This window comes from Diceros bicornis, chromosome 9 (assembly GCF_020826845.1).
Source record: "Diceros bicornis minor isolate mBicDic1 chromosome 9, mDicBic1.mat.cur, whole genome shotgun sequence".
Classification (NCBI taxonomy): domain Eukaryota; kingdom Metazoa; phylum Chordata; class Mammalia; order Perissodactyla; family Rhinocerotidae; genus Diceros; species Diceros bicornis.
In genome coordinates, this window is record NC_080748.1 from 67870046 (window position 1) to 67893633 (window position 23588).

General features: G+C 34.9%; 1 long non-coding RNA gene across 1 annotated transcript in view; it reads right to left on the reverse strand.

Moving 5' to 3' along the window:
• Positions 1-23588, reverse strand: part of LOC131410287 (uncharacterized) — a 140523-nt gene that overhangs the window by 43972 nt on the left and 72963 nt on the right. The gene's annotated exons all lie outside the window — the stretch shown is intronic.

Consider the following 23588-nt stretch of genomic DNA (forward strand, 5'->3'; position numbering starts at 1 on the left):
TTCTAAAAGTTTTTATTTATTTTCAGTTGATCTTCTTAGGAACTGTTCACCTCCTTGATATCTCTCACCTTCCAGCTCCCTAAGAGAAAGGACAGGGTCATTTCTCCCAGGCATTGCCTAGAATGAATTTCCACATAACTTTTTGAGTTTTTGAGCCAGGTCACATCATATGGCACAAATCAGACTACAGATCATGTTCCATTGAAGAAGATGTTCACCGTGCCCCATCAGCTGAGGCCAAGGTGATGGGATTCTACACAAGTTTAAAGAATTACCAAATGCATCTCTCTGGAAAGGGATCATTCATGTGGAAATTTCATTAAAGGAGTATGAGAAATGACAGCCCTGCAGAGCATCATAAGCTCTTTTTCAGAACACATGTGTACGCTCACACACAAATAACTATAACACTGCACATAGAAAAGTATAGTCTCCACAACTAGAAGAATAATAACTCCATTGTACACTCCACTGGGCAGCCCCTATTAGAGAATTCCGTCACCGTGAGTCCCTGATCTGTAACAAGCACTGCTGTGGAGCCTAGGACAGCAGTATATAAGACAAGCAGGTTTCCCGCCATCAAAAACTTACATTCTAATTGCAGCCTATGGGCAACAAACAAATAAATAAATGATCGAAAAGAACCATATAGAAAGTAAAAATAACGTAATATGATGGAAAGCTACTACTGGTACTAAGAAGCAAACTATATATGCTAAAATTTTCAGGAGAGAGCTTCAGGAAGTTGACAACAGACTTTGCACCTGACTGAGAAAGAGGCAACCATGCAAAGATCTGGGAAATGATGTCCCAAGAAGAAAGAACAGCAAGAATCAAAGCCCTGAGATTCAAACCAGCTAATTGTGCTTGGAGACCAGGAAAAGGAGCAGACACTTGGAGCATACTGAAAAAAAGAGCATCATGATGGAGGATAAGTCAAGGAGATAGGCAGGGGTGAAGAACATCAACTCTTGCAGATGACGGTCAGAATGTGTTTTTTATTCTAAGATTAATGACAAGCCCTTTGCACTTTAAAGCAGAAGTGTGCTGTGACCCAATAATACTTTAGAAATATTACATAGAGCTATAAGAGGAAATAGAAAAAATATAAGCAAAGCGAAAACAGAGGGCTGTTTTTGTAATCTAAGCCAGAAACTGTGTGACCTAGGATCAAGGCTATAGGGAGATAGATGGTGATGAAATATTGATTTTTTTACATATTATTTTGGAAATTGTGCTGATTGAACATACTAAAGAATTGGATATAGAGTCTGAGGGAAAGGAATCAAGTGTATCTCCTATGTTTGGGCTGGAGGGATTGGCGCGTAGTGGAGCCATCTAACAAGATAGGAATAGACTGTAGGAGATAACTCACCTGCATAGTTTTAGCCATATTTAATTAAGATTGATGGCTGGACCTCCATGTAGACATCCCAAACAGGCAGTGGGATATATGAACGTAGAGCTCAGTATATAAGTCCACACTAAAAGTACAAGCTCATCAGCACATGCACAGTATCTAAAGCCATGTAGTTCCACAGTGAAATCACCTAAAGATACTGTGTAAATAGAGAAAAATAGCAGAGTGCCCCATCAATATTTTGCTTATTACATAGAGAAGCCAGTTTTCTCTGGAGCTTCCTGTGGAATGTAATCATCTGGTGTAACTCGGCACTTAAGATTTCATTACATTTCTACCTCTCTGAGCCTCTGACTCCCTGCCAAGTAAGTTTGACATCTGGACCTCATTCAAAGAGGCATCCCAGGAGAGTAATGGGACTAGCTCAGATTTCTCGCTAGCACTTAAATCTGGGTCATTGAAGATTGTTCCCATGTCAGCCTTATATTTTTACACCCTCACCCTTCTGGTACAACACCCTCAAAACCTATCCCCTCATGTGTTCCCTTTATCCTGCCAGTACACGTTAGCCAGATCCCACAATTCATTTGGTGAATAAAATATTTCTTCCCTAAGCAAGATTTATTTTTTTCCATGAGGGCTATTCTGAGACTTGACTCTAGTCATTGATCTAGAGGCAACAAAGGGTAAAGAGTGAATTGATATGGCAAGATTCCTTATGCTTAACTTCATTAATAATCAGAGAAAGGAAAAATTTAAACCACAAAGAGATACCAGCAAAAAGATTTTGCATTAACAGATAATCAGAGTGTGAATGGTAAAAAGATTTTGGAAAACAGGCATTACCTAGTAAATTTAAACATGTGCAAACATGATGACCCAATATTTTCACTCCTCGGTGTATAGCCTAAAGAAAACCATGTGTATATGTGCCAGAATACATGTGTAAGAATGTTCATAGCATTCATAACGGCCCAAAACTGGAAACAAGGCAAATGTCTGTATATGGTAAACAAATGAATAAATTAATTTAATGAAATAAAAAATACAAAATATGCAAGATACACAAAAACATAAAAGAGAATAATTAAACTGCATTTCTATAAAGTTCAAAAACAGGCAAAACTGAATGGATGCAATCATACATAGTAAACTATAAATAAAAGCAAGAAAATGAACCTATAAAAGTCCAGGAATCTTGGGTAAGAAAGAAAAGTTTTATTGGGAAGAGAGACACGGTATAAGGAATAGGGGCCTGTAGGATTTTGACCGCCTCATTTGGGAAGGGCCAGTTCTCTTCAATTAAATGGAGTTTTTTGTGTATTAACCAAAACCCCAAAACCTTATCAGATGTTGCCTCCAGCAGTAGGGAGAAAAGTATAACTTTTCTGTATTGTAAATATACTTTATTATACCAATAAAATTCAAATATATTAATTATATTATTACCACAAAGACACCTTTAAAACACTTACCCACAATTATTGCATGCATTGAGCACCCATCTCAGTTGGCTCAGGACTGTCTAGTTTCAACACTGAAAGTTAAGGTCCCAGGAAACTTCTCAGTCCTGAGCAAACTGTCTAGTATTCATTAGAGTTATGAATTATTCACAGAGTTATGAAGATAAAAGCCCTCGAGATTTAACAGATTTTATGAATGAAGGTATCAAGGTTCTGTTTAGTCATTCTTCTCTAAGAAGTTTCACAAAATCATTCTGATGGAAAGTTTTGTACTATAATTATTTAGCTATTTTCTTCCTTTTAGTAACTATGAAAAACAGCTAATTGTTTCAAGTTTGAACATCACTGTCAAGTAAGTATGATGTGTTTCTGCAATGAGACAATGAAACCAACATGAATGGAGCTGAGTAAAAAGACTGAAAAGTTGAAGGCTCAGAACCATAACAGCTTTGCCAATATATGTATAATGGCTCTGTATTTTGATGGTAATTTTTAGGTACAGCTTGAATGTTACCACTTGTGGGTTAACCGCTAACAGAAATGTTCACAAAAAATAAGAAGCCACAAAAAGAAATGCAGGGTTTAGTAGCACTATTAGAAGACGTCTAACCTTCTACCAAAATAGAACAAATAAATTTAAATACATATAACAAAGGCGCAAAAAGAGAAATGCCAATGTTTAACATAATATATTTGAGGAATAAGTAAAGAGTTTCAGATTTGTGGTCTCTGAATATACTAATCAATTTTCAAATATGTAGATCAATACATATTTTAATGAAAACTAATAATTTAATATTTTAAAAATAATGTAAAAAAGCCTATAATATAGATTGCAAAATTAAGCAACTTAGCTTTTAATGTTAAATACTAATCTTGAAATGTGTATTCCTTTGTATTAACAGTGATGATATCTTTTCCTCTTTGATTCTATTTTTCTATCCTAACCAGAAAATCTTACAAGCTAACATGTTAAAAGTATATACTTGGGGCTGGCCCAGTGGCATGGTAGTTAAGTTCACATGCTCCGCTTCGGTGGCCCAGGGTTTACAGGTTCGAGTCCTGGATGAGGACCAATGCACGGTTCGTCAAGCCATGCTGTGGCAACGTCCCACATACAAAATGGAGGAAGATGGGCATGGATGTTAGCTCAGGGCCAATCTTACCAAAAAAAAAAAGAAACATGTACTTTTATTGAATAATCAACCATTTTTAATCGTAATATTCTATTACTGATTTAGAGTTTATCTGATAAGTCAGATAATTTTATGGGGCCAAGTTCAATTATCACCCCAACCCTTAAATCTTTCCTCTACCTCCTAGGTCTACCAATGAGCCAACCCATTTGCTGCACTACTGGATTCCACCCACTCTGGCCTCCTCAAAGATTTTATACCTGAAATTATAATCTTCTCTTTCTTTTGTCTCATCTCTGTATCTTCACTAATTTTTCTTTTCTTTGTCTTCATAAATAACTCCCAAAAGTACTTGTGATTCTTTATTGTACAGGAGGAGGAAATTTTCCTCTACCCTCTTGGTTCTTCTGGCTGGTCTAAGAATTAAATTGACATGAAACAGATTAATAAGAGAAATTAAATTTCATTAATTCGTATGTACTGGAACCCCAGATACATGAGAGGGTCAGAGAACCCACATATATAAGGGGTCCAGAGACAGAAAGATGAAGAGAGGTATTTATGCCATCTTGAGCCAAGGAATGGGATAGGGGCCTGGGGCTGCAGAGAAGAGGAGGGTAATTCACAGGATGATAAGAAGAGCAGATGTTCAGTAATTAGATGCTTGCCCTATCATACAGATAGGCCATAAAAAGGTTATTTCTGGTAATTACTCTCCTTATAGGCAAGGCCCTTAATTTAAATTCCTCAAGGTAGAGGTGAAAGTTTCTCTTGAGCCTGCAGGGTCTCAATTGCATTCAGCTCAAAATATTCCACATGCCAAAGTGGCACATCTTGAGGCGGCCTGCCCTGAACCCCATCATTATGTTCTCTTATTCATAATAAGTAAACTAAACAAATGAACAAATATATAATAAAATAAAATAAAAAATAAAGCCTCTCAAAATCTTCAAGAGATTGTAAATTGGTAGATTTGGGTGATGTGAAAATGACATCACTCCTCAAATTAATTAGGATGTTTTCCTTTTGGAAAAATCACCTATGATTGTTTTTATTAAGTAGGTTTGGTCAAGATCTTTGGGACATTTTCTGTAAGTCTGTGCTGAAGGAAAATTAATAATATCTATTAATCCCCTAGATAATCTTCTTTTTGTTTAGGAATCTTGCTCACTGGCATTCCACTAAAAAAAGGAGGAAAAGGGTGTCTTTTGTTTCCCAAAAAACCCAAAGAAACTTGTAATTGGATTTCAACTTAGGCCCAAATTTTGCCCTGGAAAATGTAATTAAATAGAATTAGAACACTCTCTCACACTTCCTGGTGTGTTAACCTCAGTAGACTACAATAACAATTTGTCATCTGCCCTTGGTCATTAAGTAACAACTGTAGCTCTGGGACACAGGGACATTGCTAGTGGCCATCGGGGAGAACACAGTGCAGGCGATATTTGAATTCTGCTTATCAGTGCATCTGAAGGAAAATAAAGGGAATGTGAAAACTTTTGGCTGGCCTTTCCTCATGATGATTAAAGATTATATTATCTTATGATTATAAGAAAAAAATATTGTCTGAGCTGTCTATTCTATTCTATTGGTTAAATTAAATAATATTGACTTGAATTGAATCCGTTTCTATACATACACTATGACCATGGTTATTATTGGGCAGGTTGGGGGCGATTGCTGTACAAGTACTCCTTGATTTATCAACTCTGTCTGATCTGAAAAAAAGTGTAAGGCTGTTTGCATTTGCCAAACAGAAAAATAAGTGATAACGGAAAAATTACCAACTTTATTAAGGAAATTTCTGTATATGCTAGTCATTGGTATATTTTTTAAAATACTCTATAGAACATAATACAGCAAGGAAAAGAGGAAAATGTCTGTTTTACAACACTGAATATCTGAATGCTATTACTTTTTGTTGAAATGTATTAGAAGATGACAAACAGCCCATCTTTAAATTGTTGAATTTATGAATAAGTGACCTTAAGATCTGAATTTTGATACTCAGAGTGTTTATTATACTGCAGACTGAGAAGTGTAGCTACTCTTCAGAGCATTCAGGCATTTGCTTACATCTTGAGAATATGCCTTTTATATGTGGTGTGATGTTGAACAACTTACTTAAATTTGGGATGAGAGAATTAAATTCATGGAGCATTGGTTGGGTTAAATGACAAAAATATCTATAAAGTTAGTCATACACCTGGCAAACATTATTATTAATAATTATACCATTGATATTTGCAAGAAGCTCTGAAAATAAAATGAAGACCATTGTGTAGTGTAACAGTGAAAAGAATGAGGCCACATTTTATTTTTTCTGTTGAAGCAGGAAAGATCGAAAGTATTCCACACTGTTTGATTTTTTTGTTTGTTTTTTCCATTGAATAAAATCAACTGATATTATGAAAATACAAAATAGCCTCCAAAAAACATAGTGTTCTGTTTAACATGTTGAGAATAGTTATTTGCAAAAAATTTAACTACTCTTACTTTTAAATATTTTGACTTTTAAATGAAAATGTAAATATATTTAAAATTTTTGATAAAAATTAAAACATTATTCCACTTGTACTTATTCATCATGTGGAAGAGAATCAAGGTAAAAACCATCATACAGAGTTTAAATTTTAAATCTTAATTATAAACCAGGCCAATGGGCAATTAAGGTGTACTTATTAAGTGGTTCTATTAAGACAAATTATCCTAATATGGTTCTTAAATTAGCTCAAAATTTACATAATATGCAATAATTATAAATATGAAAGGTCCTATCTACTGCTTCATTACCAACACCTCCTTTGCATATAGTAACTGAGGTTAGGAGGGCATATTCAAAATGTAATAATCATACAAATTGTCTCCTTTGCAACCTAATCTCTTATATTAAAGTACAAAGGTACAGACACAAATCTGCTTTTAGGACAAATAGTTACCACTGTAAGTCTTTATTTTAACATTAAACTTTTCTTCTGAAGAGTTTAGAAAATACCTAAGGACAGAATTCAGCATCATAATTAAATTTAATCCAACAAAATGCACACAAATCTCACATTTCCATCATAAAGCAGAACCCCAGGAAATAATTCTCCACTGCATGTTTTAATTTTCTTAGTGTAACTAGAGAAATCCAGGCTAATAAATGGCTAATCAACTTGGGTTAAATTATAACAAGAAATAGCAAATATCAAGAGGTATCAAGAGGCCCTGATGGCCTAGCAGTTAAAGCTCAGTGCTCTCACAGCTTTGGCAGCCAGGGTTCATTTCCCAGTTTCCCAGAACCACACCACCCGTCTGTCAGTTTCCACGCTGTGGCAGCAGCTCACATAGAAGAACCAGGAGGACTTCCAACTAGGATATACAACCATGCACTGGGGCTTTTGGGAGGAAAGAAAAAAAAAAAGAAAGATTGGCAACATATGTTACCCCAGGGCAAATCTTTCCCTGCAAAAAAAAAAAGTCTGTAGGCTCTATATGCATTATTTATGCTGAGTCCCAGTCATACAAGGAGATGGAGAGAGAAAGAAAGAAAAGCTCCCCTGTTCTTTTGCAGACAAGAGTGAAATAAGTCAGACAGAGAAAGACAAATACCTATGATCTCACTTATATGTAGAATCTACCACCACCATCAGCAACAACAAAGCCAAACTCATAAATACAGAAAGCAGATTGGTGGTTGCCAGGGGTAGGGGATGGGGGAGTGGAGGGGTGGGGGTGTGGGGCAGGGGTGGAGTGCGGGGGGGGCGAAATGGGCGAAGGTAATCAAAAGGTACAAGCTTCCAGTTATAAAATAACTAAGTCCTGGGGATGTAATGTACAGCATGGTGACTATAGATAATAATACTGTATTGTATATTCAAAAGTTGCTAAGAGAGAAGATCTTAAAAGTTCTCACCACAAGCAAAATAAATTGTAACTATGTGCAGTGACAGATGTTAACTAGACTTATTGTGGTGATTCTTTTGCAATACATACATATATTAAATCATTATGTTGTACACCCGAAACTAATATAATGTGTCAATTATGTCTCAATTAAAAGAATAAAAAATAGAGAGTCAAGAAGGTACAAAAGAAGGGAAAAGGGGTGGCTTGGTAATTTTTACGACATCCCCTAGGACTAAGTTAAAAATGATCTTGTGCTTCAACTTAAGGACAAGAAGGAGAAAGATATGCTACATCAAAATAAGGTTCAACAATTATACTAGACCTGTGGGGGACATGAAACTTGCTCGTAGATCACTTGACAGCTATTTGTTGGAAAATGACTCTTGTAATTCCGTGAGCCTGGTTCTAATATTTCTAAGGTATCGTAGGTTGTGAGAAAACAAAACAAAAAACAATAAGGGAATGAGGGAGCAAAGGGATGAGGGTTCAGAAGAAGGGTAGAATGAGCCACCCAGAACAATTATTGTTCTTCCTCCACACCTCTAACCAACAGAGTAAATAGGTAGAACACCAGCAATTATGCTTCACAGTGACCAAAAGAATTTAGAAAAATTATTCACACTGTTGCACTATCTAGGCTGCCATGTGAGAAATTTAATCATGAGTTTAAATACTTACAAAGTATATAATTCCCAACATATTACATTCCATTTTAAAATTACATTTACCTTTTACGTGTATACAATGTAATGTAATGCCATAGTGAAATTTGCTAACTATAATCATCCATTTAAAAATCAGACGTGAACAAGCTCTTGTTTAACAGGTGGTAATTTTACGATGTCGCCTTTTCATTTAAAACCTGTACTACCACCGTTTCCCCAACAAAATTTTATGCCAGCATCTTTCACTAATCCCTGTATCACAAACCCCTGAAATGAATGGTCCTTCATACATACTTACACCACAAACACTTGAAATGAAATTTTTATTTCTGTGATTAGAAGTCTCCAAGTTTTAAAAGAAATTATCCAGATTGAGTTTTCATTTCAATTATTAATACTAAATGATTAATAAAAACAACATGAAATGTTATAAATTTTGCTAACGATTAATTATTGAAAATGTTTTTCTTAATGACAGGGAAAACATAATATTTATTGCTAGATGAGACCCAAGTACATAATAAATTTTATAGCAATATATTTTTTAGATGCCAGCGCTGAGAAAGAACTTGTTCATGTAAATGAAATGGAAGGTGTTTTACAATATTTCATGCAATGATTTGAATTCCTTTAGAGATATAGGCTAGAAATCATACAGTGATTGATTATTACAAGTTAATTTTTATTGATTTATTGTCTCACAATAAAAATCAATTTGTCACTCCTTTCAATTTTGTTGAAAGTAAAAAGATTTCTTTCCCAATTATTAGAGTCAATCATGTTTTAGTTTCTTGGAATTATAGTATACCTGTTAATTTCCTCCTTGAAGGAACTTTTCCTTTAAACTAAAAAATATTTAGATAAAATATTCAGGTAAAAATAAAAATATTTACATAATTTTGGAAATCAAATTGTTTTTAAACTCCATACACATTTCCAAGTGTATGTTTTTTATTAAAACGTATATATTTTGTCACATGCTTTAAACACATTTTGAGGAAAACTTGGGAGCTGCAGGTTTAGTTCAGTGAAAATAAAAAATGTCTATCATATAAGCTAATCAGCAAACCCAGCCCTCGTTGTCTAACCAAGCAGCCAAATCAGAATTGCTTTCTATAATGAAAAGATTGAATTCATTTTAAATTTAAATGTTTGTTTTAATATAGACTCCTAGGATCACTATCTGTCTTCTAGTCCTCATTCAAGAAGAGAGAGAGAACTCACTCTCTCTTAAAAGATGGACAATAGGTCTCACTGAAATGAAAAAGATTTGGAATTTTTCCTTTATTGGGTATCTCAGGGATTTTTATACTCATAAAAACGCAGCATAGGGAGACTAAGTGTCGCCAAGAGGTTTATACTTCTTTTGTAGAGTGCAAGAGAGCGACTGGGAAGGAAGAGGTGGGGGAGAGAACCAATGGGCAGGAGTTCATGTGAAAGTTGAGGATCTCAACTGTCCATGCTCGTGTACTCTTTGGGAAATCTTGTGTACCTCCCAGGTGTAGGTATATCCAAATGTCAAAGCCAATGGGAGAAAGAACAGCTTTAGCTTATCTCCCACAATGTGACTGAAGATTATCGAGATCCAAGGGTGGTGGGAATGGAAGAGAGGCAGAGATTTCAGGCAAAGCAGGGAAGTTAAAAGAATCAGAGAACCAAATAAAGTGACCCAGATTGTAATGTAAGAAAAGAAGAAAGTTTTCTTGAAAGGACACCCTGCTGACTGAGGGCATGTCTTGTTTTGATGTCTTCAAATTCTGGGCAGGAGGGCTCCATATTCATATAGTCCACCGGAATGAGTTAGCTCATTCTCATATTTCAACTATGAGTTTCCTTGTGCTTTCCAGGAACATAACCCCCGCTGATAGTGAACAAATGCTGTAGTCCTTTGCATGTTTATGAGTTCCATTTCACACTGAAATGGTCAATAAATCCTGGCACTTGCTGAAATAATATGAATAATGTCATCACAAAAATTTTACCAATATATTGATATAGAGATGATTTTTTTTTTTTTTGCTCAGGCAAGAGTATTTTTGAGAGAATTAGACTTTTATTGTTGTTTGAAATTCAGATATAAATTCAAACCAAAGCGGGGGCATGCTGTTCTGTCAGCTGTAGTCCTTGACTTCAAGCTAAAATGCATTTAATGACTTATTGATCTACAGATGTTCATGTGAGTCTTCAAGGGGTTTATTAACTCCAGGGTACAAATTAGTATCAAGGTTGGATGATAGAGAGCTATAAATAGATAACTGAGAATTTTGAAATTTAATTTGACTGAGAAGAGGAAAATATGCAATATCTCAAATTCATTGCTAATCAGTAGACTTTTGTAGGGTTTTGAGTTGTTTTGCAGTAATAATTTATGATCTTATATAAATTCTTCTTTGAAAGAGTGGTATTCATTTAGTGCAACTAAATAGACCAGGAATGTAATCTGTCCTCATGAAATAGGACAATATTCTATCCCAGGTAGGAAAGGAATCCAGACCTTGGCTTATTATCATCCATGGAGCCAGAAGTAAAGGGACTGGACACACTTTTTCACAGACAATATCTTCACTATTTCAGTCATTTTACAAAAGCATATTAACATTCAAAAGAAATTTGATTGGCATTCATAATATTTCAAATAAAAATATTTAGGTAATATTTGGTATTATAAAGGGGCATTCTGGATACAAGAGCAATATTTTAGCAATTTTAGGTAATAGTATATTACCAAATATCTTTCATTTGGGGGAAAAAATTATTTATTTAATGATTTCAACTTTGTATATTATATGATTTTCAATGTCACTACATTTTAAATTTTTCTTAAAATATTGGCATAGGTTTTGACAGAAAATATAAAAAAATTCAGGGCCAGCCCAGTGGCATAGTGGTTAAGTTCACATGCTCCGCTTCGGCGGCCCAGGGTTTGCGAGTTCAGATCCCAGGCGCAGACCTATGCACCACTCTTCAAGCCGTGCCATGGCGGCACCCCTTATACAAACTAGAGGAAGATTGGCATGGATGTTATCTCAGGGACAATCTTCCTCAAGCAAAAAGAGGAAGATTGGCAACAGATGGTATCTCAGGGCTGATCTTCCTCACCAAAAAGGAAAAAAAATTCAAATATTTTTGTATGAATAAAATAATCAGAGAGTGACAATCCTGCACACATTTAGTTGTTACTAAGTATAATTTAAGAATTAAATTTTCATGTAGCAACAGTCTTAATACATTCTGTAGAGTTCCAGAAAGAGAGCAAAAACACTTTTTTTAATGAAATAAGACTTTGTTTATAATCTCATCTGAAACCAGCCAAACTTTAATCAGTACATGAAGAATAACAGCAAAGTGAAATTATAACTCCTTTTTGGACTTTCAGCATATAGTACCAAAATTTTATATTCATTTTCATTAATTGGGCATAACCTATAAAACAATCTAAGAAAAGATGATTAATCAGAAACTGAACTGGTATGTTAATTATGATCCATTGAAACATTTTATATCACAGCATAAGCTTTTTATATTATCTTCAGCTTGCAAAGCTAATGTTAATTACTGTATGGATTAATAGCTGTCAAGTGTGTCCTACTTTCAGTATAAATGAATATAAATTAGCTTCATATTTTGGCAATAAATAGAGTACATTACTTTTGGAATTCTTTTAACTCTATATGCACATATACTCATAGAATTTAGAGTAGCAGTTGTATATTTCTCTGAAAATAAATTTATTCTCAATTCTGAAGCAAGAAGAAATAACCTTGGTTCTGTTTCTCCTTCTAATTGAGATTGCTGATGGAGCAGACAGCAGGGTATGAGGCCGCCTATGAGTACACACTGTGGAGAATGAAGCAGGCCTAAGGCAACGACCCTGAGCTGCCACCACCAAAAACAATATATGTGATTTTCCCTTCACATACTGTTTTGCTCGTTAAAAATAAATAGGTATTAAAACATTTTATTTTTCCCATTAGTTATTCAAGGTTTAAAATCTAAGGTCATTTCACTTGAGACAAACCAAATAAACCTGAAAATTTTAAAACAGTGCAACAGTCATTGCAAGTAAATGTTAAGCTCCTCTTTCTCTTTTTCTCTTAATACATCGAAAACAGTTCATGGATCCTCCAGTACTAAGTTTGTGTTCTCTAGAAACCAAATAGCCTACAGTTTCTTTCCTACAGATTAAGGTTATCACTTTATTAGAGTCTTGCAACAACAAACCTAGAGTTTGCTTCCTTGATTCCAGTGTCTCTTTACTCTCATTTATCCCACAGTCCAATGCCAGAGCAGTATTTCTTAATTATTTTTGTAAAATATCATTATTTTATGCAGTATATCTCTCTTTCCTTAGCTGTTCAGTATTACTAGTAAACAAGCAAATAAAACCTAGGAACTGGAAAGAGACTGTTAACCCCAAATGATGGACGATTAGCTTCAACCGTGGTTATATTCCTCGTACATCAGACCAAAGAGATGGAGGCCTAGAAAGGCGTTGCCTCTTGTGTCTGGTCTCTGTCTTCCCACTCAGCATTCTTCTGTGAAGGCTTGTCTTGTCCCCAGTATTTGACACTAGTCATTTACGGCCAACTTCAGAAGAAATGTAAGCCCCAGTTGGACTATATCCCTAGCCAATGACCTCAAGAAGATGACGGAATCAGAGTACAGCATCATAAACTTGATTTTTTAAGACAGGAAACCAAGTTACTGTAGCAATTGTGTAGTTTTGCGAATTCCTTTGACCCCATATTAGTTTCCCAGGGTTGCCATAACAAATGACCATAAGCCAGGTGGCTTCAAACAACTGAAATTTATTCTCTCAAAAGTCTGAAAACAAGGTGTCATCAGGGTCATGCTTCCTCTAAAGCCTCTAGTGGAATATGTTTCCTTGCTTCTTCCAGCTTCTGGGGGCCTCAGGCATTTCTTCGCTTATAGATACATCATTCCAGTCTCTGCCTCTGTCTTCACGTGATGTTCTCCTTGTGTGTTTATGTCCAAAATTTCCCTCTTCTTGTAACAATACCTGTCCTATTAAATTAGTCCACGCACCCCACCAATGACGTTGTATTAATTCAATTATATCTGCCAAGACTAGGTTTCCAAATAAGGTCAAATTCACAAGCACCAGGGTTAGGACTTCAATATATCTATTTTGGAGGAGCACGATTCAATCCATAACAGACTTCATTTTTGGAAAAGCAGCTTAAGGGAAACATCCTCTGTAGTGTTTGGAGACAAATGATTCTGGATGATGAGTCACAAAATATAACTGCTGGAATAGAAGTTCTTCTGGGTTGGATAAAAGGTTATTTTTTGTTCCTTAAGTCCTGTCTCTCGTTTTCCTTTTATAGCATAGTCATATATGTTCACAGTACACTTTCAGAGGTGTTTTCAGGAACTTACCCTTATACTTTGGGAGGGGTTACTCTATTTTATATATATATATATATATATATATATATATATATATATATATATATATTTGATCTCACAACCTAAGAGAAATAACAAGAAATCCTAGTATAACTGAAAAAGAAGTCAAATAATGAGAGCTCTTGAAAGCATTATTTCTGGAGAAAAATTGGAGGAATTAGGGAGTTAAAAAAGAAAAGTCATTCAGTAACTGTTTTTGGATAGACTTTGTGTGTGTGATTTGGAAAGGGATTAAAGTGACTTTGCTCATCTTTAGGAGGCAGAAATAGCACAGAGGGGTAAAGGATACAAAGAGACAAATTTCAGTTCAATGTAAAGAATGATGCATTTTATGATATCCAGGCTCAAAATCAAATATGTATGACAGTAATCTTATTAGAAGAAGTCTTCAGAGGTAGATAATCCCTTCTATTAGGTTAAAAAAAATTAATAAGCACAGGCTATGTGACAGGGTCTGGGATGTGACCAACCCCCAGCCTGGAGATGTAAGTTTTGCTTTGATAAGCGGCTGGATTGGGCTGGCCCTGCTCTCCTGAAGAGTCCTCTCATCTCTAGAATTATGGCTCTGCTATACTACTAAACCTTCAAACACAGGTCCAACATGTTATTAAATTGTAAGCTAAACTAAATAAACATAGAATGAGTTTGATTATAAAATACAAAGTATAGTACAGAGGAATTGTCATAGTATATGAAGCCATTTTCTGACCAGATACATTTGCTCTCTACTAAAGAGCAAGGACATGGTTATTTTCTTCCCACCATATCCACAGCTTCGTTGAGAGTCCTGATGAGGATACAGGATTGTAATTTGTAAAATACCTGTCTCTCCAGCCTAAAGGAGAGGATATACGCTAACACATTGGATAATAGGAGATAGACTAATTATTTCTAACTCATTACTAGAAATTCGTTCATAGTTTATGTTGGTATCAATTTAGCTCTGAAAAGCAAATATGTAAATAGAATGCAAATCACAATAATCAATAAGCTAAATTGTTTGTAATAAATGTAGATATTGTACATTTCCTCTTGGCTCATCAGGAATGATTGGAGAATATAAACTATCTCATTGGAATTAATGCAGGCTCTCTACTGCCATTAGTATTTTCAAGTATTACTCCACTATTTTACAAAGTGAAATCATCAGGCATTAAAATGGAAAAACAGTGCTGAGTTAAGATGTAATTATCTACTGTAGCACATTAACACTTTCAAGCTTCGGATTCATAATTAAAGACCAAGAGAACCACCTAAGGCTTCCACAACCATCTGTCAATTTATCCTTATTGTTGAAGAATATGAGTAAATAGAAATTTTATTTCATTTTGAATTTAGTGAAAACATGGCTCAATATTATTAACTTCCAGCTAGAATGATGAAGAAAAAATGTGAGAAGACACAGATAGCTAGTATCTGAAATGAAAGTGATGTCATCATACAGACTTTCTGACATTTAAAAGATGATAGTGGAGTATTACACACTATTTTATACCCATAAATTTGACAACTTAGATGATCTGAACAAATGCTTTGAAATAGGCAAACCATTAAATTTTACTCAAGAAGAGACAATTTGAATAATCCTATACCTAGTAATTAAATTCCATTCATAGTTAAAAATCTTAAAAGAAAACTCCAGACCCAGCGGGCTTTACTGGTAAGTTATACCAAAAACTTTAGGAAGAATAATACCAATTCTACATAAACTGTTTCAGAATATAGAAAAGTAGTGAATGCTTCCCAATTCGCCTTAAAAGGCCAGCATTACACTGATACTAAAAGTAGACAAAACGTTAGAAAACCACACTATCCCTCATGAATAAAGATGTAAAACTCTTCAAACTATTAACAAACTAGATATAGCAATATATGAAAATGATAATACATCAATACCAAGTTGGGTTTATCTAAAAATATAAGCCTGGTTTGACGTCTGAAAACCCTTCAATGTAATTCAACACATCAACTAACTATAAGAGGGGGAAAAAACCACTTGACAATGTCATTATATGCAGAAAAACACATTTAACAAAACTGAACAGCCACTCGTGCTAAAATCTCTCAGTGAATAAAAATGGATGGGAACTTTCTCAAACTGATTAGGAGCATGTACAGAAAAACTACAGCTAATATTCCACTTAATGGTAAAAGAATGAATGCTTTGCCCATAAGGTTATGACCAAGGCAAAGATATTCACTTACCACTCTTATTGATCATCTGACTGGAATATCCAGCCAGTGCAGTAGTGCAAGAAAAAAACATAAAACAGGCAAAAATACTGGAAACAAAGAAAAAAATTGCACCTACTTTCAAATGGCATGATTGTTTATATAGAGAATCCCAAGCGTTGTTGAAGATAATGTTAACAGGAACAATTCTCAAAGATGACGAAAAAATATAATCATGTATGATTTAGTAAAAGAATTTTAAAATAGATAATAATTGTCAAAATTATAAGGACAATTTTACAAATACTTATTCAGAGTGGAAGAAAGTCGCATGCCTCTATTGATAATTGTTAGGCAGGCACACTACAAAAAGTAATGATATAGAAAATTTTAATAATAAAATTAACAAGTATAACTTTACCTAATGGATATACAAAAAATTTTACACTTACCCATTAGAAATATACATTTTTTTCAAGCACACCTGGAATATCTTTCCAAATTGACCACCTGTCAAGACACAAAGTTAATTTTAACAAATATGAAAGAATTAGTGTCATACACTCCACAAACTTTTAACTACAACACAAATCAATTAGAGATTCTAAAGAAAGGATGCATTCATATATAACTACATGAATGAATTAAAATGTATTTTAATATTCTATTAGTTACAAAAGAAATTATAGTGGAAATGAGAAAATATTTAGAGTTGAATAATAGTTGAAATATTCATATCAAAAAGTGTGGGATATGTATAAGCAGAGCTTGGAAAATTCTTGCCTTAAATCATTACATTTATAAATAGAAGAAAGACTAAAAATTCATGAGCTAATGTTTCAATATGAGAAATTAGGAAACAAAAGAAGAACAAGGGCAATACAAGAAGAAGAATTGGAAATAAGAAAATTAAAATTGTAAGTTAATGAACCGGAAAACACAGAGAACCTGGAGGAGGCCCAAATAAAGAAAATCCAGTGATTTGTTAAGATTTATAAACAGACTGCTGGTAATATGGATCAAGAAAACCAAGAGAATGAATTCCATTTAAACTTGATACATTAAACATATTTTAATCTCTAGTTTCTCTTGAAACTTCACTAATACCACAATAAAGGAATAAATACACACAAACAAAAACAAAGAGAATGAACAAGCAAAGAGACAGCAGACAAGAGATGTCAACATAATTTTGAACACGGATAACAGATGAACAGTAATTGAAACAGCAGAGAAGAGGAAAGATGGAATTCCAGCTAAGAATGGAACCAATCTGAATTGGCTAATTTACATTCCAGAATTCTGGGAAGGCTCTAGAATTGAGGACACCAGACTCTCTTTGCAGGATGAGGCTGAAAATAGATTGCCCCTCTTCTCCCAGAGCCAGACACACCTGCCTTCACACTGACAAGTCCTATATACATGTATATATATACAAATACACATCGTTTTCTAGATGGGAAATTCAATAATCATATAATTAGTTAAGTGTTTAAAAAAACAACAGGAGTCATGCATACAAGCAAATATTTCAAAAATTCTTCATGACAGGGTGCGTGCTATTCACTATTTCTAGCTAATACTGCATTTCTAATTCTCTCAGTTTGGGCTTAGGAAGAATGCTCCATACTTGCAGGCAATAACTTTTATCTCTTTAATTATTTAAAATATTACTGTACTGCATTATGCTTCCAACTGTTCTATTTTTTTCATTCTTAGGATACTATCCCTCCTGAGTGTGGTCTCGACTGACGCATCTCATGGGAGATGTTTCTTGATGCAGATTTTGTCTTTTATTGGGAGCTCATTTTCAGTGTCCTACCAATCATCATCCAACAACTGAGATCTACACAATTGGGATACTGGAAAAATCAAGGGAAAACATTGCGTCTGTTTCTGCTAGGCTTTCCAATGATATTACCAAAGCAGGGTCGGTTTTCGTATTAATTTCTGAGCATAGCATTTTCTTTAACATGTGAGTAATTTAAATTTATCATTCATGTCCGTGCATGGAGGAGCCTTGAGATTTGTATTTCTCATGGAAGACTTTTTTCTATTTTCCAACCAGATTCACAGGGATAGACCAGCTTCATTGTTTTCTCTGAGTAATAAGCAGAATATTTTTGTTTTCTTTTACGAGACAGCATGCTTTCTGAAGGACAGCTCCAACATTGGGTTCTTATCATAAACACTCCGGCGCCCTGCACACGTCCCCTGTACCATGTCAGGATATCAACCCCCCAGCTGCTGTGACTGTAGAATGCTGATGACGTACACCTGTCCCCTTTCCCCAACAAACTGCCTTTGGTTAAGGGGAGTCTTCTCACCTGAGAAGTTATGTAACTGCCATCCCCCAGGCCACAGCTAATACCCCACTGAAGCCGAACTATAAAAGCATAAACTCTTGCCCCAAGGGGTGGATTATTCTGTGATACGCTTTATATGCCAGAGTCTTCCCTGTGGGTTATGCCAAGGTTTTCCCCTTTTCTGTCCTGCTTTATTTGTTCCTTACAGGCTTTTCCTGAAGAGCATTCTTGAATAAATTTGCACCTGAATCCCTGTTTCCTGCTCTGTTTCCAGGGAACCCAGAACACAGGCCCATTTCCAAGAAGAATTCCTACTCTTCCCTTTCTCCATCCAGAGCTGCTGTGACAGCAGCTCAGGAGCTTCTGCAAAATGGAACTGCTCTTTCTTTTAAGGTCAAGTTTGAATTTAGTGTTGTTTTTGTTGTTACATTTTTATCTAGCAGTCCCGTTTGTAACAGGCAAGGTGGTTCTTATTAACTCATCCTGCTACACTATTGTTTTCGAACCACAAAGAAAGGTTTTCTATCTCTAAATTTATTCTTTGTTCCTCTGGATAATACAGTTATATTTGTCCCGTATAGTTCAAGCCATCTGTAAATTAGGATTAAAACTATTCACTTTATATAAAAGCTTTCTGACACTCACCTGAATCTCAGAGCTTAGAGAGGAGTTATTTGACCATGTAAAGCACTTCTGATTGAGACAAGGGGACAGAGAAAGATGAATAATTACCTCCGTACTAGGAATGGAAATTAGCACAGCACTTTTAGAAAGCAATTTGGCACTATGTACCATTGATATTAAAAATATTCACACAATTTTACTCAATTCTGCTTCTTTCCTAAGGAAACTTTTTAAGGAAAAAAAATTTTAAATAGAAAGAAAAACATGCATAAAATGGCAATGATATTTAGTATTACCATAGAGAATAATCAAAAACAACCTAAGTGCTGCCCGACAAATGAGTGTAAAATAAATATAAAAAAGCAACCCCAACAGGGTTCTTTAAGTAATTTATCCGATTTAAACAAGTCTCTGAGTTGGGCAGGCTCTGCTCTATATTCAGACACAAAAACAGCTAAGCTTTTCTGTAATCAATCTGATAAAAACAAATTGAACAAGTAACATTGTGATTGAAGAGGCCAAAGCCACTTGAGCAACTGCCTGTGATGATCAGTGCTGTAACAGCACCCTCAGAATTGAACTTTCAGGGTTGATAAATGCACGAATGAAAGAAAAGTCATCATAACAAGTCAAATCATTACCATTTATTTTATGGAATTAAATAATAAATGTGATCTAGGAGATGAAATATAGCTGGAGATGAGTCCTAAGATCTGCTTTCACTCTTAGATTAGGCCATCGTTGTTGATCTTAGTTGACATAAAGAGAAGTCTTGGTACTTAATTACATTCTTATTTGAACTTAGTATCTTTCTTCGCATTTTTTTTTTCCCTTGGAAACTTTTTTTTCTATTCTTGATTTTTCATCATTTTGTTTACTCTTTAGGGACTAACTCAAATGTAACTTATTAATAATTTCCTCACAAAATTCCCTTTCGTGTCACTACTGTGGTGTGTAAGATAATGTAGTGTACTAATTTATGAATAAATACATCTCTTTCACCTCCAGCAGGATTCAAGAGAAGGCAATCTACTTTGTCTTTATAACAGTATGTCTAGTAAACAGCAATAGTTAAATAAGTGTTGAGTTAACGTAAATTGAATTAAATGCAACATAATTGAATTTTATCCACTCAAATTTTATCACTCATATTTTGGTCATCATAATATACGCTTTCTTTGAAAGAACTGTGATTGGCAGATATTTGAGAGAACCAAATTATTGGGAAACAGGGTTTCAAGATTCCTTAAAATCCTGAGACTTGACATTAATTTTGTTGTTTTCTAATGCCTTGCTCTTTTGGACACTTCCAAATATGGGATTGTAGAAATGTGGACCATATTTTTACATATATTGAAAGCTGAAATACATTGGTACTAGAGAGTATCCTAGCCATGCAAGACTTATTAATATTATTAAATTGTTTTTAATGTGGGTGACTTACATGCGTTGTAAGAATTTTTCGTTCTGTCCATTTCCATTAACACTCTGAAGCTTGTTTTCTCCCACTACCACTCTATGAAAACTGCTATAATATCAATAATTATAATATAAAAATTTAGTACTTACTACATGCCTGCACTTTTTTCCTAAAGAGTTTGTTTAATGGTTAATTTAATTCTCCAAAAACTGAGTAATTGTCTTCTGCATATTATAAAATTTATTCACCTCTGATTTAATCACCCACCCCCATTGCCCCTGGTAACCACCATACAGTTTTCTCTGTCCATGTATTGGTTTAAATTCCACATATGAGTGAGATCATACAGTGTTTGTCTCTCTCCTTCTGGCTTACTTCACTTAACATAATACCCTCCAGGCCCATCCATGTTGTTGCAAATGGGATGATTTTGTCTTTTTTTATGGCTGGGTAGTATTCCATTGTATATATACCACATTTTCTTAATCCAATCATCAGTCGAGGGACACTTGGGTTGCTTCCACTTCTTGGCTATGGTGAATAATGCTGCAATGAACATAGGGGTGCATAAGCCTCTTTGGATTGTTGATTTCAGGTTCGTTGGATAGACTCCAAGTAGTGGGATGGCTGGGTCATAGGGCATCTCTATTTTTAATTCTTTGAGGAATCTCCATACCGTTTCCATAGAGGCTGCACCACTTTGCATTCCCACCAGCTGTGTATGAGGGTTCCTGTTTCTCCACATCCTCTCCAACACTTGTTGTTTTTTGTCTTGGTGATTATAGCCATTCTAACGGGCGTGAGGTGGTATCTTAGTGTTGTTTTGATTTGCATTTCCCTGTTGATTAGTGATGTTGAACATCTTTTCATGTGCCTATTGGCCATCTGTATATCTTCTTTGGAGAAGTGTCTGTTCATTTCCTCTGCCCATTTTTTGATCAGGTTGTTTGGTTTTTTGTTGTTCAGTTGTGTAAGTACTTCATATATTATGAAGATCAACCCCTTGTCAGATGTATTTTTTGCAAATATTCTCTCCCAGCTGGTGGGTGGTCTGTTCAACTTGATTCTGGATTCGTTTGTCTTATAGAAGCTCTTTAATCTGATAAAGTCCCACTTGTTTATTTTTTCTTTAGTTTCCCTAGTCTGGGTAGGCTTGTCATCTGAAAAGATTCCTTTATGACCAATGTCAAATAGTGTGTTGCCTATATTTTCTTCTATGAGTTTTCTAGTTTCAGGTCTCACCTTCAGATCTTTGATCCATTTTGAGTTAATTTTTGTGAATGGCGATAGCACATGGACCACTTTCATTCTTTTGCATGTGGCTGTCCAGTTTTCCCAACACCATTTACTGAAGAGACTTTCCTTTCTCCATTGTATGTTCTTAGCACCTTTGTCGAAAATTACCTGTCTGTATATGTGTGGTTTTAATTCTGGGCTTTCAATTCTGTTCCATTGAGCTGTGTGTCTGTTTTTGTACCAGTACCATGCTGTTTTGATTACTATTGCTTTGTAGTATGTTTTGAAGTCAGGGACTGTGATGTCCCCTGCTTTGTTCTTTTTTCTTAGGATTTCTTTAGCTATTCGGGGTCTTTTGTTGCCCCATATAAATTTTAGTATTCTTTTTTCTATTACTGTGAAGAACGTCAGTAGGATTCTGACTGGGATTGCATTGAATCTGTAGATTGCTTTAGGTAATATAGACATTTTAACTATGTTTATTCTTCCAATCCACGTGCATGGGATATCTTTCCATTTCTTTATGTCATCATTGATTTCTTTCAATAATGTCTTGTAGTTCTCATTGTATAAGTCATTCACCTCCTTGGTAAGATTTATTCCTAGGTATTTTATTCTTTTTGATGTGATTGTAAATGGTATTATCTTTTTGAACTCTCTTTCTGTTAGTTCATTATTAGCATACAGAAATGCAACTGATTTTTGTAGATTGATTTTGTACCCTGCAACTTTGCTGTAGTTGTTGATTATTTCTAATAGTTTTCCAATGGATTCTTTAGGGTTTTCTATATATACAATCATGTCATCTGCAAATAGTGAGAGTTTCACTTCTTCGTTACCTATTTGGATTCCTTTTATTCCTTTTTCTTGCCTAATTGCTCTGGCCAAAACCTCCAGTACTATGTTGAACAGGAGTGGTGAGAGTGGGCAGCCCTGCCTCGTTCCTGTTCTCAGAGGAATGGCTTTCAGTCTTTCCCCATTGAGTATGATGTTGGCTGTGGGTTTGTCATAAATAGCCTTTATTATGTTGAGGTACTTTCCTTCTATTCCCTTTTTGTTGAGAGTCTTTATCATAAATGGATGTTGTATCTTGTCAAATGCCTTCTTTGCATCTATTGAGATGACCATGTGGTTTTTATTCTTTGTTTTGTTGATGTGATGTATCACGTTGATTGATTTGCGGATGTTGAACCATCCCTGCGTTCCTGGTATAAATCCCACTTGATCATGGTGTATGATCTTTTTACTGTATTGCTGTATTTGGTTTGCCAATATTTTGTTGAGGATTTTTGCATCTATGTTCATCAGCGATATTGGCCTGTAATTTTCTTTCTTTGTATTGTATTTGTCTGGCTTTGGTATCAGGGTGACGTTGGCCTTGTAGAATGATTTAGGAAGTGTTCCATCTTCCTCTATTTTTTGGAATAGTTTGAGAAGGATGGGTATTAAATCTTCTTTGAATGTTTGGTAAAATTCACCGAAAAAGCCATTTGGTCCTGGACTTTTATTTTTTGGGAGGTTTTTGATTACTATTTCAATCTCTTTACTTGTGATTGGTCTATTCAGATTCTCCATTTCTTCTTGGTTCAGATTTGGGAGCTTGTATGAGTCTAAGAATTTATCCATTTCTTCTAGATTGTCCAATTTGTTGGCATATAATTTCTCATAGTATTCTCTTATAATCCTCTGTATTTCCGTGGTATCCATTGTAATTTCTCCTCTTTTATTTCTAATTTTATTTACTTGAGCCTTTTCTCTTTTTTTCTTAGTAAGCCTGGCTAAGAGTTTGTTGATTTTGTTTATCTTCTCAAAGAACCAACTCTTTGTTTCATTAATACTTTCTACTGTTTTTTTGGTCTCAATTTCATTTATTTCTGCTCTGATT